Here is a 24,201-nt window from a genome sequence, read left to right as displayed (position 1 = left end):
CATGTATGTTCCTGCTTTACTCAGTTAAAGTTAAACAGAGCCCCAGCATCACAAAATGGATGCTGCTGCCACAGACACGAGTCTGACCTCCTGCTGCTGGGGGAAACTCCAGCAAGGGGGGCCTGGACAATAGGTTTCCTGTCAAGGGAGGTGCTAGCACCTCCCCAGAAAGCCTGTAGTGTATTGGGGCAGGGTGGGTTGAATGGAAAGATGCTTTTCCAGACACTGCCTGGGGCACACAAGGTGCTCCATGCATAGCCTGGTTCAAACCAGTTGCTGGGGCACTCCAGCCCCGCTCTGGCGCGAAACTGGACAAAGGGAAAGGGGTGTAACCACCCCCTTCCCAGGTCCACCCATAGGAGGGACCTAGCAGGTAATCCAACCCATTTTCTTAGTATAAAGGACTTTAGATTATCCTGGAACGAAACTCTTGGACCTTCGACGTTTTATTTTGACTAGAAGACTGAAGACATCTCCCTTGTGGTCAAGGAGTGACTACCCTGTGCAAACAGGCACCACCAGTAACTTGCTGGTTTGCTTTGTCGATGCTCCTGCCGGAACCCAAAGACTCAGCGACACAGGAACTGGACTCTCAGACTTCTCTGACTCTGACCCACATTCACAGCAAAGCTGAGACCCGTGGCGGACACGAGAGACGTGGGACCGGACACCCTGGACATCCTGCATTTGGCTAACAGTGCAACTACCGAGGCACCCTCGCAGTTGTGCATTGGGGTACGAGAAGCCCCAGACCCGAGCGCCATTTGCACCGAAGCTCAGCCTTCCACACTCCACAAGTGCCGCGTGGGGCCCGCTCTTGCATTTCAGCTCAACACGTCTTCCCGGTTGCTAGCCCGCTGGCTAGTGAGCCCCCTGAAGACATACCTTTGAAACCAAACTGCTTTCCTGGTTGCTCAAGGCTTGCTCCAGCTTCCCTGCAAAGGAGAAGCCCCTCAGATCTTGCTGGTCTGACCCGAAGCCAATCTTCAATTCCTGCGTGGATTGGGTTTGCCAAGGCTTGTTGGGTCCAATCCGGATACTGACACCGCAGCCAACAAGATCTTTTGTGGGACAGCTCGAATCTAGCTCCTGGTCACCGTCGACGCCTCCTGGTCCTCGTGGCTGCAGAGACAAGCTTCACCTCTTCACCTGAGATCATCGCAACATTGCCTGGTTCCTTCCTGGTCACTGGCTAGTGACCCAGACTCTGTCCCCTCTGCTTTCAGGTTCTTCACTTCTTCGATCCACCCTTGGATCCACCCGGACACTCTTCCACTGGCCGCCTGCAGCACTTCTTTTGCAGATCTCCATTGAAAGCATCGACGAAACCCGACACGAAAAGACACCTATGCACCCGGCTTCCCTGGGTGATGTAACTCGAGTACTCCGGTACTCCCGTCGATATTGACTCTCCAAGTGTCCTAGTTTAAAGGGGTTTTGTCGTAGTCCATTGTTGTGCCCTTAAACAGTAACTTTATAACTTCTTCGTTCTCCATTATAAGTCAATGGTAACTCGCGACTGTGTTTAGATACTGCACGCATCTCCCGTGGGTCTCCTACTTCCTAACCTTTGGTTGTCTAGTGTAGCCCCAGCGATTCCCTAGGCCCTAGGCCTATTCACTATTTCTGAAGTGGTTCTTATTCCACTTACTTAGTATATGGTTTGTGAGGCCCCTAGGGCATAACTGTATTTGTGCAACTTATCGTATGCTAATTGAGTAACTTTCGATGTACTTCGATCTCTGACCTCATAAAGAGTGCAGAGGGCTTGTGTTAGAAATAAATACATATATATTTGATATATACCTTGTGTGGTGTCCTTTCATTTGATATTCAAGGGATTATAATTGGTAAAACAGCTTTGTTCGCATGCTCTTTGAAGTCTTAGCCTAAGACTGCTGGTCCATGCTACCACTAGCATAGCTTGTCTATAAGGTTGACTTTACAACCACCATCAATAAGGGTTGTTTAGACTGGTGCAAGGTGCCCACTAGAATAGTGGCTAACTTCTCACAGTAACACTTTGTTCCTCACATTTAACACAAGTCTTAGTGGGTTAACAGGATAGAACCACCTTCTTCAGGACAACAAGAAATATTTTATCTCTCCCAACGAGTATGCAGCATTTGCCTTCATACACAATAGCTCCCAAATTACTTCAGAGCTTATGATTGTAGAAACAATTATTGATAGGTAGCACACTTCTTTTCTGTTGGTACTCTTCCAAAAGATAAAATCTTGTGATATGGTTATTCAAAGAACTTCCCAAAATTCATGGCAATAAGTACATGAGATAAAAACTCCTTAGGGTCCTAGTCTTCTAAAGGACTCCAATATAGTAGGCTCAAAGTCCAGATTCCAGGATGTAACCACGAAGGCTAAAAAGCCCTCCAGTCACTTCGATCCTCCACCAACCGCACCTTCAAAGTGTCTATTGATATTTTTCAATGTTGCGTAGTGTTAAGCGGTTTGTCCTATCTTCACATTGCCTTCACATGAGGTCATTTCAGGAACAGCTTGATAAACAGTGGCTATAAACGGAAGGCCCATCAAGGTGGCCTTACCTTGATGGACACTATACAAAAGTGCCAACGTTGGATTGTCCTTTCTGAAGGAGATCGCCAACTTTTAATGATGACGGAAGCCTCCCTACAAGGTTGGAGTTATTGGCCAGTGGTCACCCAGAGAGCCACAACGACGTATCAATGTCTTAAAATTAAGAGCAATAATACGTGGTCTGCACTCCTTTCTGTCATGAATAAATAACCCCTTAGTGTTGGTGCGCACAAACAATATCACAAGTAGGTACTGTGTCAACAAGCAGTGAGGAACACTTTCCTGCCTGCATTCAAGGTAGGCATAAAACCTATGGGACTAGGCTACATTGAATCATATCCAAATAATAGCAGAGCATGTACCAGGCATAACTAACTCCTGGGCTGACAATCTCAGCTCCACACCAAATGGGAGCCGAATATAGTGCAACTGGACTACATCTTCCACTGCTGGAGCAATCTGAATCTGTTCGGAACCAACTGTAGTCAGAAATGCCAATATTATACCAGCAGGCACATGTAGGAGAGTAGGGTCTGCAATCCTATGATCACCCAGATTTTTTGCTTTTGTTTCACTGGTTTACGACTTTCTCTGGCTGTGGGCCTGCCAATCAGACCCACAGCCTGGCTGTTCTCTCTCTAAATTACAACATGTACCCTCGGTGCATTTACCAATTGGTACTGGGCCACCTTATCAGACCCTGTAACTCAGGGCATAGGTGTACCCAGGGCCTACCAGGGGCTGAAGCATGTATTATGCCACCCCTGGCTGGCCTCCTAAATTTGACACAACTGGCTGCATGACAGCTGGGGCAAAGTCGTGTAATCACCCTTTGCTGTAGATATAGTATACCTATATCTAACCCTAAAAATGGACACACAGATTCCTATCAGTCACTCCTATGGCAGGCCTTGACAATCCTGAAGGCAGAGTGCTTGGAATCATGTGAGATGGTGCTCTGGCATGAGCTGAGCCTGTCTGCAGCTTGCGGAACCAAGTCCTAATAGCTGTTCCATGATATCGCATACCATATACTCTTAAGTGCATTATAATCCTCGCGGTTAAATGCTATCTTTGGTATTGCTTTATCAAAACATGTCGAGTAAGGTGTCATACGAATTGGAATACTAACCCCTCGCCAATTCTGGCGACGGGGTTAGCATTCCACCCTTCTAGAGGGACAAGACATGTATGTAACTGTGAACCCCGGTTAAAGTTAAACGAAGCCTCAGCTCCACAAAATGGATGCTGCCACCACAGACACGAGTCTGACCCCCTGCAGCTGGGAGTCCTTCCAGCGAGGGGAGCCTGGACAAAGGGTTTCCTGTCCGGGGCGGTGCTAGCACCATCCCAGACAGGGTTTTGTGTATCCTGGGTAGGCAGGGCTTTACAGGAAGGTGACTGCTGAGTGGCACCCCGGTGCTCACTACGCATAGGCTGGTCAGAACCAGTTCCAGGGGCACACCAGCCCCTGGCCTGGGGAAAGTCCGGCATGGGAGAGGGGTGTAACCACCCCCCTCCTAGTCCCACCCGTAGGCAGGACCTAGTCACCGGGTCAGCCCCTTTTCTTAGTATAAAGATAGGAGCGGGCCCCCTGTTCAAATTAGATCATCTTTGGAATCAAGACACGACTTTCTGCGAAAGGACATCAAGATTTCTTCTTCAAGATTCTCCCTTGTGACTAAGGAGTAGTCACCCTGCATCCGCAGGCACCATCAAGAACACTGCGGTCTGCTGCAAGTCCTTCCTCAGGAATCCGACGACACAGCTCGACGAGACCCGGCTTCCCTGGCACCTCTGACCTCTACTCACCTCTACAGCCAAGCTGAGAACCGTGAGTGCGACGAGACCTCGAGGGACCGACGATCGCCAAGACTGCACGACTTCTGCACAACAAGCCCGCCGAGTGTCCCTCTGGTGAGTGCTTTGGGGTCCGTGAAGCCCCGACCCTGAGCAGCTCCAGCACCGAAGATCAGCCCTCCAGCATCTCCACGATCTGCGTGGGGCCCTTCTGCTTTTTGCTGCTCACCGCGTTGTTTGGCTACTAGCCCGCTGGCTTGTGGCCTTCTGAACGACGCCCGACGACATCACTGCTGCTGGTCTGGTTGCTCCAGACTGGCCCTTGCTCCCTTCCAAGAGAGGAGCACCCCGGACCCTCCTGGTCCACTCCAGACGCCATTTTGAGTCCACCGCGTGGGCTTGAATTTGCCAAGGCTTTGTTGCCCAATCCTGGGTCCAGCGACGCCGACAGCTTCATCCATCGTGGGACAGCTCGCTCCTCCATCCTGGTCGCCGACAACGCCTCCTGGTCCGTGAGATCTGCAAAGCACAGCGTCACCCACTCACCTAGTCGAGGTGACTACCATCCGGTGCCCTCCTGGTGCCACCTGACTACTGGCTAGTAGTCACGAACTTGGTCCCCTCTGCTTTCAGGTGTCATCCATCTTCAAGATCCAGGCTTGGATCACTTCGAACTCTCTTCACTGGTCGCCTGCCAGCATCTTTCCTCCAGGCTCCTGGTCCGTCTACGAGGATTCCCGACGTCTTTTAAGACATATGCAGCTGCAGCCCCTGGGCTAGGTAACTTCGGCATTTCGGTGCCCCAGCATAGCCTCACTATCCAAGGGTCAGAATCCACTTTCGTTTTCCTGCTACCAGGTCGGGTTCGCCCGAGAACACTAACTCTGTGAAATCTAGCTACCATAGACTTTGTCCCGCATCACGCGTGAGAGTGCACACTCTGCACCCGAGTCCCCTGGGTCTCCTAGAAGTAATCTAACGATTCTATAGTCAAGTCCTAGCGATTCCAAAGCCTATTAGTACTGTACTTACCTGCTAGTAATTTTGCATTCCACTTCCAGAGTATATGGTTTTCCGTGCCCCTCTGGCATTTGTATATACTGTGCTAACTTAAGTATTTTCGTAAGAGTTTTGTTTTGTGCTTAGTACCCTGTCCTCATAAAGAGTACAGGGCTGTTGTGATTCTTAATAAATATACTGTTTATTTTCATAACACTTGTGTGGTGTCCTTTCACTGGGTATTCAAGGGGTATATGTGTGGTATAACAGCTGGCTTAACACGCCCTCTCGAGTCTTTAGCCTTAGACTGCTCGTATCCACGCTACTAGGATAGCTGGTCTATAAGGTTGACTTACAACCAATCATCAATAAGGGTTGCTGGACTGATGCATAGTGTTCACTAGAATAGTGAGCACTGCATATCAGGCCACCTTCTCACATTGGTGAGCAGCGGTTGGGATTTGAGCTTGCTGTTGTTCTACCACACGTATCCTAAGAATATCTTGATGAAAGATCACATAAGTACTTCAGGTACATATAACTTAGCTTAGAATACTCTAAGTTCTACTGAACCAGCTGTTGTAGCTCCTCAAGGCTTAGCACACCTTGGCTACAACTCTTAGCAAGGGATCAGTAGGTAAACACATAGTGTAGGTAGGTGCATCACTTACACCACACTAGAATCAGCATGTCAGACAAAGGAGGAAACTCTGAGTCTCCCCTTGTGTCAGTGGACCATCCACAGGTCACTGCTTCCAGATATGCTGCTCTTAGCTTCCAGGAGATGAGACAGTTGTGTACCTCCAGGAAACTAAAACAAGGGGCTAACCCTACAACTCCCATTCTGATTGGTCTCTTAGAGGCTTATGATGCCAGGAGGGCTGGTAACCCAGACCCTTCTAATCCAGATGGGAACATGCCTCCCCAAGAGGGAACCCAATGTGATCCTGACCTCATCCACCTCACAGTTGAGTCTGATGAAGGGGAAGAGGATGAGGATCTCTCAGGGGATGAGGCAGACAAGGGACAGGTAGAAGTCAGCAGACTAACCAGGTCCAACTTAAGCAGGCATGAGAATGGTACTAGGGGAACCCTGGGACCCCTCTCAGGCCAGCTTAACATTGGGAAGGGACGAGCTAGGTCTCTATCAAGAGGCTCTGGCAGATCCATTCAAACCAATGGCTCTCAGAACTCTGCTCTGAGGAGGATGACCTCCCCTCAGAGGAGAGTGTATGAAGCTAAAGAACGGGCAGCCAATCTGAGGATTGAAAGGGAAGAACTTGCCCTGGCCAAAGAGAGGCTTGCCTTTGCTAGAGAGCAACAGTTAAGTGGGGTAGTCCCCACTGGTGGCAGCATTGTACCTAGCAATAGGGAAAGGAGTTTTGATACAAAGCACCTGAATAAGATAGTGCCCCCCTTTAAGCAAGGGGATGACATCCACAAATGGATTACTGCTTTGGAGAGGGCCTGCACTGTGCAGGGTGTTCCCCAGAGTCAGTGGGCAGCTATCGTGTGGCTCTCCTTTGAAGGTAAAGGTAGAGATAAGCTCCTCACTACTAGAGTGGAGGATGCTAACAATTACCAAGTCCTGAAAAATACACTGATTGATGGGTTTGGCCTAACTACTGAGCAGTACAGGTTGCTGTTCAGGGATACCCAGAAAATTCAGTCTCAGGATTGGTCTGATTTTGTAGATTGTGCCACTAAGGCTTTGGAGGGCTGGTTGCTGGGCAGTAAGGTTACTGATTACACAGGATTGTATAATTTGATCATGAGAGAACAAATTTTGAACAATTGTCAGAACCAGTTGTTGCATCAGCATCTTGTTGACTCAGATCTGACCTCTCCCCAAGAATTGGGAAAGAAGGCAGACAGATGGGTCAGAACAAGAGTTAAGCAGAACCAGGGCCAGAATCAAGGTGGTCAGAAGAAAGCAGACCAGAAGGGTAAAGATTCTAAGGGGGAACAAAATGACCAGAAGTCTTCGACAGGTCCCCAACAACCCAAAGAGGGTGGGGGTCAGGCTCCCCAGAAAAAGAAGAATCAAGAAGGCCAATCTAAAAGGTGGTGCCAATACTGCAAAAGTAAAACTCACTGGTTTAGTGAGTGCACCAAGAAAGGAGGAGGGCAGACTCCTGCCACTGCAGCCCCTAAGGCACCTGTGCCCCCTAGTACAGTCAGCAGTGGTAGTGCACCTCCCAAGGGTTTAGTTGGGTTAACCTTGGGTTCTGAGGAGTATGACAACTTAGTTGGCACACTCACTCAGGCTGTCCTTGTCTGTACAGGGGATGTGGATATATCCCCTGATATAAGTCCCAATACTTTGGGCAAATATAGACAGATACCTTTCATTAATGGAAAAATGGCTCACGCCTATAGGGACACTTGTGCCAGTGTCACAATGGTGACACCTAACTTTGTGGACCCTGGACAGATCATGCCAGGTACAGATTTCCTGGTGACCAATGCAAGCAATGTCACTACCAGTCATAGTATGGCAATTGTAGCTTTCTCCTGGGGAGGGGTAACTGGCCAAAAGAAGGTTGTAGTTAGTTCAGACCTCCCAGTGGATTGTTTGTTGGGCAATGATTTGGAGTCATCACAATGGTCAGAAGTGGAGCAGAGGACTCACATGGAGATGTTAGGCTTGCCAGCACATGTGTTTGCTGTGACTAGGTCACAGGCCAGAAGATGCCCCACTGAACAGGTGCTGGATCCTGGAACAATGGACCAGACACCTTCCAAGAAGAAGAGCAGTAGGGTTAAGGCATTGCCTTCCCCCTTGCCCCAGGTTGTGGATCAAGTCTCAGAGGAGGCTGACCTACAGGAATTGAGGGAAACTGAGCCTAAAGAGTTTGAACTTGATCAAGCTGAATTCCTGGGCTCAGGGGGACCCTCAAGGGAAGACCTGGGGAAGGAACAGTTAGACTGCCCTTCCCTTGAACCCCTCAGACAGCAGGCTGCTGCTGAGGCTGCTGGGAACGCCACAGGTACCCACAGGGTATACTGGGAAGATGGACTCCTGTACACTGAGGCAAGAGACCCCAAGCCTGGCATGGCCAGGAGGCTGGTTATCCCCTTGTCTCAGAGAGGTTTCCTCCTTACCTTGGCCCATGAGATTCCCTTAGCAGGTCACTTAGGCCAGACAAAGACTTGGGACAGGCTTGTCTCACACTTTCACTGGCCTCACATGAATGAGGATACCAAGGAGTTTTGTCGCTCCTGTGTCACTTGCCAAGCCAGTGGTAAGTCAGGTGGCACAACAAAGGCCCCCCTTATACCAATGCCTGTGGTGGGGGTGCCCTTTGAAAGAGTGGAGATTGACATTGTTGGTCCAATGGAACCCCAGACAGCATCAGGGCACAAGTTTATACTGGTGGTAGTGGATCATGCCACCAGGTATCCTGAAGCTATTCCACTTAGGACCACTACAGCACCTGTAGTGGCAAGGGCCCTAGTTGGAGTGTTCTCCAGAGTGGGCTTCCCTAAGGAGGTTGTCTCTGACAGAGGTGCAACCTTCATGTCAAGCTACTTAACTGCTATGTGGAAGGAATGTGGTGTCAACTATAAGTTCACCACACCCTATCACCCACAATGCAATGGGCTTGTTGAAAGGTTCAACAGGACCCTAAAAGGGATGATTCATGGACTACCTGAAAAGCTCAGGCGTAGATGGGATGTCCTGGTTCCCTGCCTTCTGTTTGCTTACAGAGAGGTCCCACAGAAGGGGGTTGGCTACAGCCCTTTTGAACTTTTGTATGGGCATCCTGTAAGAGGACCCCTGTGCTTGGTGAAGGAAGGATGGGAGAGACCTCTCAAAAAGCCTGCAACCAGCATAGTGGACTATGTACTTGGTCTCCGCTCCAGGATGGCTGAGTATATGGAGAAGGCATCTGAAAACCTTAAGGCCAGTCAAGAACTACAAAAAGCTTGGCATGACCAAAAGGCTGTCCTGACTGTTTACCAGCCTGGACAGAAGGTGTGGGTGTTGGAGCCAGTGGCCCCAGCAGCACTCAAAGACAAATGGTCTGGGCCCTACACCATTCTTGAGAAAAAGGGAGAGGTCACCTACCTGGTGGACCTTGGAACTCCCAGGAGCCCCCACAGGGTGCTCCATGTCAACAGGCTCAAGGCATATGTCGACAGGAAGGACATGAGCTTGCTCATGGCCATAGATGAGGGACAGGAGGAAGAGAGTGACCCTCTCCCAGACCTGCTCACTCAGAATCCCGATGATGGGTCAGTAGATGGTGTTGTCTTTTGTGGCAGCCTCTCTGAACATCAACAGAAAGACTGTAAACAGGTTCTTCAGTCTTTCAGACATATGTTCTCTCTGACACCCAGTCAGACCAATTGGTGTACCCATGAGGTTGACACTGGTGACAGCCTGCCAGTCAAGAGTAAAATCTACAGGCAGCCTGATCATGTTAGAGACTGCATAAAAACTGAAGTGCAGAAAATGTTGGAGTTGGGAGTCATTGAACCCTCAGATAGCCCTTGGGCTAGTCCAGTAGTTCTAGTGCCAAAACCTCACACCCAGGGTGGTAAGAAAGAGATGAGGTTCTGCGTAGACTACAGGGGTCTCAATGCAGTCACTAAGACTGATGCCCACCCAATACCAAGGGCAGATGAGCTTATAGATAGATTGGCTTCTGCCAACTACTTAAGCACATTTGACCTGACAGCTGGGTATTGGAAAATCAGGTTAGCTGAGGATGCCAAGCCCAAGACAGCATTTTCAACCCCTGGTGGGCATTATCAATTTGTGGTAATGCCCTTTGGTCTGAAAAATGCACCTGCCACCTTCCAAAGGTTGGTGAATCATGTTCTCACTGGGCTGGATGACTTCTGTGCAGCATATCTTGATGAAAAAAACCACAAAAAAAAACCGAGGTACTCATCTTTGGACCACTCTCACCAGCCTGGCCTACCAGTTGGTGGCCAGAGACCTTCGGTACTCCTCCCACTCCCATCTCGAAGGTTAGGAACCTCGGTGTCATCTTTGATGATGGGCTAAATTTCATGAACCACACCAACAAAACAGTATCAACAGCACATTTGAAATTAAAAATGATCCGGAAAATACGCCCTTTTCTCCCTGACTCTGCCATTAAGACATTGGTTTCTGCCCTTGTCCTTTCATCCCTGGACTATTGCAATGGGCTATTCCTTAATGCTCAAACTAGAGTAATTGCAAAACTCCAAACAATACAAAATGCGGCAGCTCGCCTTCTCTCCGGCAAAACAAAGTTTGAATCCATCTCCAAAAACATAAAAGATCTTCACTGGCTTACTGTACAAAAAAGAATTCACTTCAAATCCCTCTGCATTGTATTTAAAACAATCAACGATCAAGGACCACATTTTTTTAAAAGATCAATTACAACATTACAAACCCACAAGAGCTCTGCGATCAGCCACTCTCAGCCAACTGGTCGTCCCTCGCACCAGAACAGTCACCTGGGGTGACCGACGCTTTTTGGTGGCGGCCCCCAGACTTTGGAACACCATGCCCCTTAACATCAGACAAAGTGTCACACTTCTTCAGTTCCGTAAACTTTTGAAAACCTGGCTGTTCTCTCATTAATCTTTTTTTCTTTTCTCCCCTCACATCTGTTTAATTAACTGGCTCACCCCCTCACATTTCCTGAGTTTATAATGGTTTTTAGCGCCAAGACGCCCACGGGTATATGCAGCGCTTTATAAATATTAAAAATAAATAAATAAATAAATAAATGATATTGCTGTCTTTAGCTCCACCTGGGAGGATCACCTGGTCCACCTGAGGAAAGTGTTAGAGGCTCTGCAAGCAGCAGGCCTCACTATCAAGGCCACCAAGTGCCAGATAGGGCAGACACAGGTTGTGTACCTGGGCCACCTTGTAGGTGGAGGCCAGGTTCAACCACTGGAGAGCAAAATACAGTCAATCAGGGACTGGGCTCCGCCAACCACCCAGACTCAGGTTCGAGCTTTCTTGGGCCTGACTGGTTACTACAGAAAGTTTGTCAGGAACTATGGATCAATTGTGACTCCATTAAATGAACTGACAAGTAAGAAAATGCCAAAAAAGGTTCAGTGGACAGCAGGCTGTCAAAAAGCATTCGATGACCTAAAGCAGGCCATGTGCACAGCACCTATCCTCAAGAGTCCAGACTACTCCAAACCATTCATTGTCCAAACAGATGCTTCTGAGTTGGGTGTGGGAGCTGTTCTATCTCAACTGAATTTTGATGGTCAAGACCAGCCCATTGCTTTCATAAGCAGAAGGCTGACCCCCAGAGAGAAGTATTGGTCAGCTAATGAGAGGGAGGCCTTTGCTGTGGTGTGGGCCCTGAAGAAGCTGAGGCCATACTTGTTTGGCACTCACTTCAAGATTCAGACCGACCACAAGCCCCTCTTATGGTTAAATCAGATGAAGGGTGAAAACCCCAAACTGCTGAGGTGGTCCATTTCCCTACAGGGGATGGACTTGACAGTGGAACATAGACCTGGTACTGATCATGGCAATGCCGATGGGCTCTCCAGATATTTCCACTTAGAACAAGAAGACTCACCTGGTCAAGGTTAGCTTATTGTCCCAAAGTTTGGGGGGGGGGTCATGTAGGAGAGTAGGGTCTGCAATCCTATGATCACCCAGATTTTTTGCTTTTGTTTCACTGGTTTACGACTTTCTCTGGCTGTGGGCCTGCCAATCAGACCCACAGCCTGGTTGTTCTCTCTCTAAATTACAACATGTACCCTAGGTGCATTTACCAATTGGTACTGGGCCACCTTATCAGACCCTGTAACTCAGGGCATAGGTGTACCCAGGGCCTACCAGGGGCTGAAGCATGTATTATGCCACCCCTGGCTGGCCTCCTAAATTTGACACAACTGGCTGCATGACAGCTGGGGCAAAGTCGTGTAATCACCCTTTGCTGTAGATATAGTATACCTATATCTAACCCTAAAAATGGACACACAGATTCCTATCAGTCACTCCTATGGCAGGCCTTGACAATCCTGAAGGCAGAGTGCTTGGAATCGTGTGAGATGGTGCTCTGGCATGAGCTGAGCCTGTCTGCAGCTTGCGGAACCAAGTCCTAATAGCTGTTCCATGATAACGCATACCATATACTCTTAAGTGCATTATAATCCTCGCGGTTAAATGCTATCTTTGGTATTGCTTTATCAAAACATGTCGAGTAAGGTGTCATACGAATTGGAATACTAACCCCTCGCCAATTCTGGCGACGGGGTTAGCATTCCACCCTTCTAGAGGGACACGACATGTATGTAACTGTGAACCCCGGTTAAAGTTAAACGAAGCCTCAGCTCCACAAAATGGATGCTGCCACCACAGACACGAGTCTGACCCCCTGCAGCTGGGAGTCCTTCCAGCGAGGGGAGCCTGGACAAAGGGTTTCCTGTCCGGGGCGGTGCTAGCACCATCCCAGACAGGGTTTTGTGTATCCTGGGTAGGCAGGGCTTTACAGGAAGGTGACTGCTGAGTGGCACCCCGGTGCTCACTACGCATAGGCCGGTCAGAACCAGTTCCAGGGGCACACCAGCCCCTGGCCTGGGGAAAGTCCGGCATGGGAGAGGGGTGTAACCACCCCCCTCCTAGTCCCACCCATAGGCAGGACCTAGTCACCGGGTCAGCCCCTTTTCTTAGTATAAAGATAGGAGTGGGCCCCCTGTTCAAATTAGATCATCTTTGGAATCAAGACACGACTTTCTGCGAAAGGACATCAAGATTTCTTCTTCAAGATTCTCCCTTGTGACTAAGGAGTAGTCACCCTGCATCCGCAGGCACCATCAAGAACACGGCGGTCTGCTGCAAGTCCTTCCTCAGGAATCCGACGACACAGCTCGACGAGACCCGGCTTCCCTGGCACCTCTGACCTCTACTCACCTCTACAGCCAAGCTGAGAACCGTGAGTGCGACGAGACCTTGAGGGACCGACGATCGCCAAGACTGCACGACTTCTGCACAACAAGCCCGCCGAGTGTCCCTCTGGTGAGTGCTTTGGGGTCCGAGAAGCCCCGACCCTGAGCAGCTCCAGCACCGAAGATCAGCCCTCCAGCATCTCCACGATCTGCGTGGGGTCCTTCTGCTTTTTGCTGCTCACCGCGTTGTTTGGCTACTAGCCCGCTGGCTTGTGGCCTTCTGAACGACGCCCGACGACATCACTGCTGCTGGTCTGGTTGCTCCAGACTGGCCCTTGCTCCCTTCCAAGAGAGGAGCACCCCGGACCCTCCTGGTCCACTCCAGACGCCATTTTGAGTCCACCGCGTGGGCTTGAATTTGCCAAGGCTTTGTTGCCCAATCCTGGGTCCAGCGACGCCGACAGCTTCATCCATCGTGGGACAGCTCGCTCCTCCATCCTGGTCGCCGACAACGCCTCCTGGTCCGTGAGATCTGCAGAGCACAGCGTCACCCACTCACCTAGTCGAGGTGACTACCATCCGGTGCCCTCCTGGTGCCACCTGACTACTGGCTAGTAGTCACGAACTTGGTCCCCTCTGCTTTCAGGTGTCATCCATCTTCAAGATCCAGGCTTGGATCACTTCGAACTCTCTTCACTGGTCGCCTGCCAGCATCTTTCTTCCAGGCTCCTGGTCCGTCTACGAGGATTCCCGACGTCTTTTAAGACATATGCAGCTGCAGCCCCTGGGCTAGGTAACTTCGGCATTTCGGTGCCCCAGCATAGCCTCACTATCCAAGGGTCAGAATCCACTTTCGTTTTCCTCCTACCAGGTCGGGTTCGCCCGAGAACACTAACTCTGTGAAATCTAGCTACCTTAGACTTTGTCCCGCATCACGCGTGAGAGTGCACACTCTACACCCGAGTCCCCTGGGTCTCCTAGAAGTAATCTAACGATTCTATAGTCAAGTCCTAGCGATTCCAAAGCCTATTAGTACTGTACTTACCTGCTAGTAATTTTGCATTCCACTTCCAGAGTATATGGTTTTCCGTGCCCCTCGGGCATTTGTATATACTGTGCTAACTTAAGTATTTTCGTAGGAGTTTTGTTTTGTGCTTAGTACCCTGTCCTCATAAAGAGTACAGGGCTGTTGTGATTCTTAATAAATATACTGTTTATTTTCATAACACTTGTGTGGTGTCCTTTCACTGGGTATTCAAGGGGTATATGTGTGGTATAACAGCTGGCTTAACACGCCCTCTCGAGTCTTTAGCCTTAGACTGCTCGTATCCACGCTACTAGGATAGCTGGTCTATAAGGTTGACTTACAACCAATCATCAATAAGGGTTGCTGGACTGATGCATAGTGTTCACTAGAATAGTGAGCACTGCATATCAGGCCACCTTCTCACAGCACACCCTACACCGGTTGTGGGGTAAAGTATTTTTAATCAGTTGGTCATGAATTTATGCATACTCTATTCGTCCACTTTCCCTGATTCCATGAGTTTTGGCAAAGATGAGGAGGGAGCCATGCCGATTCATTCTGATCGCCCCCGGTATTCCAGTGAGTAGTGGCTCACGGCACTACTTCTTTTCTCAAAACAGCCTTCAATCCTACTGAGACTGTCGCTGAATCTGCTGTCTTGCTGCAACGACACACATCCAGTATCAGGGCCTAGCTTGCTAAGCTTGACAGCTTTGCTCCTGAGTCCAATGAATTTCACCTCCTAGACATTCCCGAGGACTGCAGCGACATACTATCTAAAGCCAGAACAATCTCTACAAATAAGACTTGTATAGCAAAATAGATGTGGTTTTGTTCTTAGTGTGCTGAGCATAATTTGCACCCATAATCATCTCCACAGCAAGTATTACCATACCTGTTTCACTTAAGAGGATCTGACCTAAGTCACACATAAGTCAAAGTCCATTTGGCTGCCATTTCACACTTTAGGACAGTGATATTCAAAGTACGGCCCTAGGGCCACAAGCAAAACACCCGACCTTTACATGCTGCCCCTTGGTCAACTCAACAGCAGGCCTGAGCTCTTGTTTACTAGACTCAACACGAACGTTAAAAAATGTTAAATAAACAGGCAAGCATGTATTCAAAGGTAAAGTGAAGACATCTTGCAACAAATCTGTAAAAATATGACGAAGTCTTTTTAAAATTCAAAATGCTAAAGTATCTCCTTCTCCATGCTGTTTTATAGCTCACTGTGATTTACTGCTTTTATTTAAACTCCACGAAATATAGTGTTTTACCTTTCTGTTTTTGTGCTGCGCTGTTTACTTCTGACTTAAGGCCAATTGTCTCCTTGGTCCTCCGCGGCTGAGCAACAACGGTTTGCTGCGGAGGGAGAGGGCTTCGGGGATTGCACACCGCCGGGTGGTTGGTCAGCGCATTAGTCGTTCTCTCCACATGGTGACGACCAGTTAATGTACATGGGGGAGCAAACGCGTAGTGCATGCGCTCAGCGGGCGCACCGAAGGAAAGCTCGTCTGCACTTTTACTGCGCCTTGCAACAGAACCCCTGGATCTTTTGGGTCAGGAAAATGCCCCCCTCCTCCAACGGTTTACTCTAAAGACATTCTTTTGAGTCTCTATAAGGGTAAATCTTATGCTCATTGAACTCTCTACTATAGACTAATAACTTTGCCCATCATGTGGTTTTAGGGCCCCATTGCCTTCCTTGTGGGATGCGACATCTACTAATATTGACAATCCTCGAGACGAAAAAGAGGATAATCAGCGGTCCTCTACTTATAATGCTGACTTTAAGGGGTTCCTAATTAATGTTAGGTCCATGAATAAACATAACACAGAGTTTGTGATGTTAGTACTTACGTTTGACCCGGACTGGGTCTTTATCCCTGAGACTTGGGCAAACGTCTCATCATGTCCTGACTTGGCCAACAATATCCCCTCAGGCCATGCTATTATTAGACTTTATAGGAAGGGCAAACCTGGTAGTAGTCTTGCCGTAATCTGTAAACCAAAATGTTATTGTCTAATGGAGCCACTTAAGTGTACCAGCCTGTGTGATGCCTTCCATTTGTCTATTAAAATCTCATTCACTGATTCGTTTACCAGCTTCTTATTATACAGACCTCCAGGTCCTAGGCCCCAGTAATTTCGATAGAACCCAATCTAGCTAGAAACAATGTCACTCTCATTGGTGATTTTAATGTGGATTTAGAAAAGACCAGGAATGCATATTCCAGAACCCTTATTGACACCATGGCATCTTTTGGTCTCCAGCAACTCGTGAAATCACCCACACATACAGCAGACACATCTTAAATGGGATTTTTTCCAACGATGCCAGGCTATCAGTGCATGACGTACTACCCCTGAGATTTGGTCTGATCATCAGGCTGTAGCTTTCACCTTAATTATCCTGTCCACCCAGCCTAAAGATAACCCTGTTTCCAACATAACACACCATAGGAGTTGGAAGGAGGTCTCCACAGAATCTTTTCGGGATGCCCTCAAAGGTAATCTTGGTACTGCATCTGTGGAGGTGGATGCGAAGCTGCTGAATGTGTTGCTTGGTTGAACTCTGCTGCAATCGTGGTCGCACCTGTGAAGGAAATCAGAACTCGCAGGAAGCTGCCTACAGCTCTTTGGTTCACTGATAGACTAAGACTACTGAGACAGGCCTTTCATAGACAATAATGCAGCTGGAGGAAACAATATATAGAGCAAGATAGAATTCCATATAAGCATACTATTAGAGAGTATAGGAATTCCGTCAGAGAAGAAAAATCTCTATTCTGCGCTAGTAGGATTAAATGGCAGGCTCTTCAAAAGAACTCTTTAAAGTTGTCGACCAGCTTGCGTCAACAACCTCCAGCTCCCCCGGAAACTGAGGGCTCAAGTGAGCTTTGTAACAAGTTGGCAAGATTTTTTCTCACCAAAGTCACCAACATTTACAAAGAGCTTTTACCTGTAAAACAAGATGAGCAGGCAGATTGCTGCACTGCCACCTATGGGCTAGACAACTGTTCTACTATCTCGTAGGCTGAGGAGAGACCTCCTATATCTTTGTCCTTGTTCCCTCCTTTGACTTATATTCAAGTGGAGACCTACCTCTTGAACTTAAAATCAGCATCGCCACTGGAACCATGTCCTCTGACGATTCTCCAACTGGTTGTTGGCACTAAAGCCCTTCATCATGAATAGAGCAATTAACTCCGGATGCTACCCAAGGTTGTGGAAAGAGGCTGTGGTCAGACCTCTTCTTAAGAAACCCAATCTTGATCCAAAGGACTTGAAGAACTGCCGTACCATTTCATTGTTCCCCACTCCAGCCAAGATCATGGAGAAGCACTTTAACAATCACCTGATGGCTTATTTGTAGCAAAAGGGTTTCCTAGATCCTTCGCAGTTTGGCTTTCGATCATGTCATGGCACAAAACCCACCCTTGTATCCGTAACGAAGAGCATCAGGAGTCTAGTGGGTGAAGGGCAGTCTCCTGCCCTGATTCTTTCAGACTTCTCCACAGCTTTTGATACCATTTCTCACACTCCTCTCATGAAACGGCTGAAGTCTTTTGGTATCATAGATATAGCCTTGAAATTACTCTCGTCCTTTCTACCTCACAGGACACAGACTTAGGTGAAAAAAAATCTGACCCTTTCTTTTTGCCTTATGTAGTCCCTCAGGGATCCTCCCTGAGCCCCACAATATTTAACCTGTACACCATGCTGTTAGCCAGACTGATCCGTTCTTATGCTCTACAGGTTGTGTCGTCTGATGACGGCAAACAGTCCGTTGTATCCATCTCAAAAGATATGGAAGCCACAGTTGCCAACACTTGTATGAAGGTGGTGACTGCTTGGATGAGCAAGAGTTGTCTGAAGTTGAATGGAGAGGAGACTGAGGTGTTGATATTTGGGACTCGCACACCGATATAGAACCAGAAATGGAGGCCTGACAGTTTCGGAGCATTGTCCACCCCTACTAATTCAGCTAAAAACTTTGGACTCATCTTGAACGCTGACTTCCCCTTGGATTTGCAAGCCAGTTGTACGGTGTTGTCCTGCTTCTGGATTATTCGAACCTTACGTAAGATCTTTCCATTCATTCCTTCCCAAGTACAGAAACAGTTGGCCTTAGCAATAATCACATCTAAGATTGATTATTTCAACACACTCTATCTGGACATTAACAACACAACTCTTGCTAAATTATAGGTGGTGCAAAATGCAGCGGCCAGACTTACACTTGTCATTCCCAAATACTTGTCAATAAATGTAAATGTAAATGCGGCCAGACTTACACTTGTCATTCCCAATTACTTGCGAGAATCAAGAGGGAGAGAGAGGACCAGAAAGCTAGTCCAGATCCCCGGTTTATATGTTAGTATATCAAAAGGAGACTAGCTAGAGATGGGGTTAGTCTGACATTATTGTTATTATTGTCATAGCGACTCAGTATCGTTTTGCCAATTGGCAGTGGCACCTGTTGGGTGTCTTTGGAAAGCCCTCACCCACCAACCTAGTTGGTGGCATGCTTCATCATCGGGCCCACCCAGTGACACCTAGCGTGTCCCGGGTGTGCTTCGACGCCTGATTACAGCGGAGCAGGTATGTCACTGTGTGTGCGGTGTAGGGTGTTCAGGTATGTGAAGTTAAAACGGCTTGGCTTTCTTCAGGACAATAAAATACCCACACATATTTTATTGTCCTGAAGAAAGCCAGATTAGTAATAAGGCACTGGCTGAAACATGTTGACACTTTAAGGACGTAGGAGGTCGTAACCCGCCTCTAACGTCCCACAGCCTTATTTTTAACCGCTGACGGAGGCCCTTTTAATAAAGTATCCTCACCCCAGGGACCATCCGCCAAGCCGTTTTAACTTCACATACCTGAACACCCTACACCGCACACACAGTGACATACCTGCTCCGCTGTAATCAGGCGTCGAAGCACACCCGGGACACGCTAGGTGTCACTGGGTGGGCCCGATGATGAAGCATGCCACCAACTAGGTTGGTGGGTGAGGGCTTTCCAAAGACACCCAACAGGTGCCACTGCCAATTGGCAAAACGATACTGAGTCGCTATTGTAGGAGAGTAGGGTCTGCAATCCTATGATCACCCAGATTTTTTGCTTTTGTTTCACTGGTTTACGACTTTCTCTGGCTGTGGGCCTGCCAATCAGACCCACAGCCTGGCTGTTCTCTTTCTAAATTACAACATGTACCCTAGGTGCATTTACCAATTGGTACTGGGCCACCTTATCAGACCCTGTAACTCAGGGCATGGGTGTACCCAGGGCTGCCAGGGGCTGCAGCATGTATTATGCCACCCCTGGCTGGCCTCTTAAATTTGACACAACTGGCTGCATGACAGCTGGGGCAAAGTCGTGTAATCACCCTTTGCTGTAGGTGTAGTATACCTATACCTAACCCTAAAATGGACACACAGATTCCTATCAGTCACTCCTATGGCAGGCCTTGACAATCCTGAAGGCAGAGTGCTTGGAATCGTGTGAGATGGGGCTCTGGCATGAGCTGAGCCTGTCTGCAGCTTGCGGAACCAAGTCCTAATAGCTGTTCCATCATATCGCATACCATATACTCTTAAGTGCATTATAATCCTCGCGGTTAAATGCTAACTTTGGTATTGCTTTATCAAAACATGTCGAGTAAGGTGTCATACGAATTGGAATACTAACCCCTCGCCAATTCTGGCGACGGGGTTAGCATTCCACCCTTCTAGAGGGACACGACATGTATGTAACTGTGAACCCCGGTTAAAGTTAACTAAAGCCTCAGCTCCACAAAATGGATGCTGCCACCACAGACACGAGTCTGACCCCCTACAGCTGGGAGTCCTTCCAGTGAGGGGAGCCTGGACAAAGGGTTTCCTGTCAGGGGCGGTGCTAGCACCGTCCCAGACATGGTTTTGTGTATCCTGGGTAGGCAGGGCTTTTCAGGAAGGTGACTGCTGAGTGGCACCCCGGTGCTCACTACGCATAGGCCGGTCTGAACCAGTTCCAGGGGCACACCAGCCCCTGGCCTGGGGAAGTCCGGCATGGCAGAGGGGTGTAACCACCCCCCTCCTAGTCCCACCCATAGGCAGGACCTAGTCACCGGGTCAGCCCCCTTTTTTAGTATAAAGATGGGAGCGGGCCCCCTGTTAAAATTAGATCATCTTTGGAATCAAAACACGACTTTCTGCAAAAGGACTTCAAGATTTCCTTCTTCAAGATTCTCCCTTGTGGCTAAGGAGTAGTCACCCTGCATCAAGCGGGCACCATCCTAAGAACACTGCGGTCTGCTGCAAGTCCTTCATCACGAATCCGACGACCCAGCTCGACGAGACCCGGCTTCCCTGGCACCTCTGACCTCTACTCACCTCTACAGCCAAGCTGAGAACCGTGAGTGCGACGAGACCTCGAGGGACCGACGATCGCCAAGACTGCACAACTTCTTTGCAACAAGCCCACTGAGTCTCCCACTGGTGAGTGCTTTGGGGTCCGAGAAGCCCCAACCCTGAGCAGCTCCAGCACCGAAGATCAGCCCTCCAGCATCTCCACGATCTGCGTGGGGCCCTTCTGCTTTTGCGTGCTCACCGCGCTGTGTGGCTACTAGCCGGCTGGCTTGTGGCCTTCTTCACGACGCCCGACGACATCACTGCTGCTGGTCTGGTTGCTCCAGACTGGCCCTTGCTTCCTTCTTCAAGAGAGGCACCCCGGACCCTCCTGGTCCACTCCAGACGCCATTTTAGGTCCACCGCGTGGGCTTGAATTTGCCAAGGCTTTGTTGCCCAATCCTGGGTCCAGCGACGCCGACAGCTTCTATCTTCGTGGGACAGCTCGCTCCTCCATCCTGGTCGCCGACAACGCCTCCTGGTCCGTGAGATCTCCGAGCACAGCGTCACCCACTCGCCTAGTCGAGGTGGCTACCATCCGGTGCCCTCCTGGTGCCCACTGACTACTGGCTAGTAGTCTCGAACTTGGTCCCCTCTGCTTTCAGGTGTCATCTTCCATCGATCCAGGCTTGGATCCACCGAACTTTCTTCACTGGTCGCCTGCCAGCAACTTCTTTCTTCCAGGCTCCTGGTCCGTCAACGAGGATTCCCGACGTCTTTTGAGTCCTATGCAGCTGCAGCCCCTGGGCTAGGTAACTTCGGCATTTCGGTGCCCCAGCATAGCCTCACTATCCAAGGGTCAGAATCTACTTTCGTTTTCTCCCTACCAGGTCGGGTTCGCCCGAGAACACTAACTTTGCAAATTCTAGCTACCATAGACTTTGTCCCGCATCTCGCGTGAGAGTGCACACACTGCACCCGAGTCCCCTGGGTCTCCTAGAAGTAATCTAACGATTCTATAGTCAAGTCCTAGCGATTCCAAAGCCTATTAGTACTGTACTTACCTGCTAGTAATTTCGCATTCCACTTTTCAAGTATATGGTTTTCCGTGCCCCTCGGGCATTTGTATATACTGTGCTAACTTAAGTATTTTTGTAAGAGTTTTGGTTTGTGCTTAGTACCCTGTCCTCATAAAGAGTACAGGGCTGTTGTGATCTTTAATAAATAACTGTTTATTTTCATAACACTTGTGTGGTGTCCTTTCACTTGGTGTTCAAAGGGTATATGTGGTATAACAGCTGGCTTAACACGCCCTCTCGAGTCTTTAGCCTTAGACTGCTCGTATCCACGCTACTAGGATAGCTGGTCTATAAGGTTGACTTACAACCAATCATCAATAAGGGTTGCTGGACTGATACATAGTGTTCACTAGAATAGTGACCACTGCATATCAGGCCACCTTCTCACAGCTATGACAATAATAACAATAATGTCAGACTAACCCCATCTCTAGCTAGTCTCCTTTTGAATTCCCAATTACTTGTCAGTCTCTAAAGCATTGCATGATCTTCATTGGCTCCCTGTACAGAAGTGGGTCACCTTCAAGACTATGTGTATTGTTCACAAAGCACTTCATAGTGCGAGTCCAAAGGAATCAGATCCATGTTTCAATGGTATTCACCAAGTAGAGTCCTTTGATCAGCAAGCCACAACCTAGTTGTTACCTCCAGAGTGTGCAGGAAGAGAGGGGGAGGCACAGCTTTTTTGTTTGCTGCAGTCAAGCTCTGGAATTCCCTCCCCCTTCATCTGACCAGTACGAAGCGTTATATACCATTCAGGAAGGCCTTAAAAACCTGGCTCTTCTCTGTGTGACTGACTATTGTCCCCTTCTGATCTGGAGATAGACAGGTTTATTCTTGGGATTGGCAATCAACGCCTTGACGCCCTTGGGCAATTGGTTGCGCTCTATACATTTATATCATATCATAATAAGGGTATTTAATTAACATGTAGAACATTTCTCCTTAGTATATGAGATTATTTCAGTGCATTGTGAATTATTTTAAAAGTGATAGTTTTCAAACGTGAATTCAGAAAGATTCATTCGTCCACTCACCCTGACAACAATGCCAATTGTGAACTAAGCCGCAAGTCAAGTGTTACGTGCACCCTCTAGGTGACCTGGGTTTCTTTTATACATAAACAACATTATAGCTTATTAAACCAAACACAGGAAAGCGCACATCCTGAAGTCATGTATTTTGAGGTCCTCTTTCATGTAATAATGAAGAAAAAGGAGGGAAAGTGAGATAAAACATATGCCTAGGATCACACAATTTGCGATGGGGGGGCAGAGCTTGCTCAGCTGCTGATACCAGACTCTGGAACTCGCTCCCCCCAGTCTTTGACAGAAAGGCATTAAAGACTTGGCTGTACATTGTATAGGCTGTTCTTTACTGAGCCTCTTGACTGATTGATTTACAGCTGAATTATGAGGGCTGCTTTGACCTTAGCGTTTTGATGCCCATGAACATTTGTCGCGCTTTATAAATTAAAATCAAATCCTATACCCACCAACACCTCACAAAGCTACCCCTTCTGTACCCGCCCCCAACCACCACCCTGCTGGCATCAATGTGGCCCTCGGTCACATAAAAGACCAAACATTTTGGCCCCTGGGAAAATGTTTGCCTGTACCCATGCTTTAGAAGGACACTAAACCAGCCACTGCTTTGGTCTAATAGATTCATTAAGGAATTCCTCGAAGGTCTTTTCAGAGTCTTTCCTCTAATAAGACTTCCTCCTAACCTATGACAGAATTTGCTGTAACTTCTGCCAGTAGAGCTAGCGAAATTCAAGCCTTTTCGATCAAATAACACTTTCTTCAATCCAGCTATGACCATCGTACTATGAACAAACCCACACATTATCCATAAATTACCTCTGACTTTCCTGTGAATGAACCAGTAGTCATACTTTCAGAATTCAAGTAATGCAGCCAAAAAGGCTGATCGTACCCATCAACATCATTTAGGGGGCGCCACTGCAAACTCTGGCTTGCCCTTTGCTATCCCTAGCCCTGCCTCTGCGACCCCTGGTGGCAAATTCAGTGCCAAGAACACTGGGGCTCCACTCTCTTTTTTTCTGTAATTTTTTAATTATACTAATAGTAAATAAATAAAATATATTATTCACTAATAGTGTAGTAAAATGGAGTACAATAGGCTGGAATATGCCCTTCCATGGCAGCTGAGGTAAGTACAAAATATTTTTGAATGTATGTTGTGTGCAAGCTTAGGTGAGAGTGTATTTACGTGTGAGAGAGTGTATATGTGTTAGTATGTATGTGTGAGTGAAAGTAGAGGTGATGTCACTTCTGCTACCCCTGGCATTTTGGTGAATTGATGTCCATATTCGTACCTAAGATACAAAAAAGATGTCTTAAGTTTTATATTTACAGAACAAAATATTCCAGCAAACGTATCAGCATATAGTGGTTTATGGCCATCCACAAAAAGGACAATCTGTTTAAAAAACAAAGTTCAGCTCACTGGGTGTCTGCAGACATAGGGCCAGATTTATTTCTGGTCTGACAGCCGGTTGTCAGAGTAA

At 48.2% G+C, this 24,201-nt stretch overlaps 1 protein-coding gene across 1 annotated transcript in view; it reads left to right on the top strand.

Moving 5' to 3' along the window:
* Positions 1 to 24,201, top strand: part of BRME1 (break repair meiotic recombinase recruitment factor 1) — a 313,388-nt gene that overhangs the window by 144,939 nt on the left and 144,248 nt on the right. The gene's annotated exons all lie outside the window — the stretch shown is intronic.

This window comes from Lissotriton vulgaris, chromosome 1_1 (assembly GCF_964263255.1).
Source record: "Lissotriton vulgaris chromosome 1_1, aLisVul1.2, whole genome shotgun sequence".
Lineage (NCBI taxonomy): Eukaryota > Metazoa > Chordata > Amphibia > Caudata > Salamandridae > Lissotriton > Lissotriton vulgaris.
Note: the sequence above shows the minus strand (reverse complement) of the source record. Positions and strands in the feature narration are given on the sequence as shown.